Genomic DNA, 1717 nt, shown 5'->3' on the forward strand with positions numbered 1-1717 from the left:
CTCGAACCTCCTTCTGAGTGCGCGGGGGAGGTAAATCTCGTATTGCTTTTACTTTGTCTGGGTCAACCTCGATCCCCTTTTGCTAACTATGAAGCCTAATAACTTCCCTGATCTGGTCCAACGTGCATTTGCCGGGTAAGCTGAGCTGGAATTTCTTTAATCTCAAAAATAACCTTTTCAGACCTGAATATGCTCTTCTTCCGTTTTGACTCGCGTCATATCGTCAAATAGATCGATCTCCTTGTGCATCATGTCGTGAACAAAGTCACCATAGCTCTTTGATACGTTGCTCCCGCATTCTTCAATCCGAAGGGCATTACTTGTAACAGAATGTTCCCCATAAGGTAATGAATGTGGTTTTTCTCATGTCTCCAGGATGCATCTTTATTTGATTGTATCCAGAGAAACCATCCATGAAAGAAAACAATGAATAGCCTGCCGTGTTATCTACCAAAAGTATCAATGTGAGGCAGTGGAAAGTTGTCCTTTGGACTAGCCTTGTTCAAATCCCTATAATCCACACACATTCGTACCTTTCCATCTTTTTTGGGAATAGGACGATGTTGGCTACCCAATCCGAATACTTGACCTCTTGTAAGAAACCAGCGTCGAATTGTCTTTGACTTCTTCTCTTATTTTCAACACAATGTCAGGTCTCATTCTCCTGAGCTTCTGTTGAACGGGTTTACAATCCTCCTTTATGGGCAGACGATGCACCACAATGTTAGTGCTTAGCCCAGGCATATCTTGGTACGACCACGCGAAAACATCCTTGAATTCCGGAGCAAATTAATGAGGTCTTGCCCTTGTCTTTGCGGTGATTTCAGTTCCAATCTTCACCTCCTTTCCATCCTCTAGGCTCACTATTTCTAATGATTCCCTATGAGGTAGGATATGCTTATCCTCTTGTTCCACCATTCTTAACAAGTCCGGAGATGCATCATAATCTTCGTCATTTTCAAAGTCGCAGGATTCCTCTAAACACACTTCTTGCTCAAAAATAGGCACCGCGTTTGAGGCAGCGTCACTCATGTCATTGATATCTGAAGACCTATGAGAGCATGTCAAAGAATATACCAGGAATATAAATTTACGAATATGTTTGTGCAAAAGAATTGCAAATGAAAGAATTATTTGTAAGACAATCAACCGAATGAAAAATAAAAGGAAAAAAAATGACTGATTGAGATGAACGTAGACACGTATTTCATTAAAATAATGATATTTAGGCCCAATGCCTATTTCACAAAAGATTTCATATCGTTCCTAGGCCAACAAACAACAGGAATGTTTTGAGCATTACTCTGAATAAGCCCTAAAGACTACAGGGATTTCTTCAGCAGTCCAATTGTTTAGCTCGCTTCCAGGCTCATAAGGGCAGATCTCCAACAAAGCCCTCCTTTCCGTTGCTTCTATGGCGTTGGTATAAAACATCTTCCAACATTCTCCCATGCCGCTACCGGACACTCCACATTCAGAATGAATAAATCCTCCCGACACAAAAGATGTAGATATGTGGGGAAAGGTTAAAGGCTCACACTTAGCTTCATGTCCATTCAGTGCCCTCATCTTCCCCCTGAATCTATTTTCCCGAGTGTATCCTTCCCGGTATTCTGGTAGCTCTTCCTACCATCAATCGCAATCCCATCTCAGTGGTCCTGGATATTTTCGGTACTGGAATTCTATTTCCCTCCGCAATAAACATCGCGTTCACGAA

Source organism: Gossypium hirsutum, chromosome D11, assembly GCF_007990345.1.
Source record: "Gossypium hirsutum isolate 1008001.06 chromosome D11, Gossypium_hirsutum_v2.1, whole genome shotgun sequence".
NCBI lineage: Eukaryota > Viridiplantae > Streptophyta > Magnoliopsida > Malvales > Malvaceae > Gossypium > Gossypium hirsutum.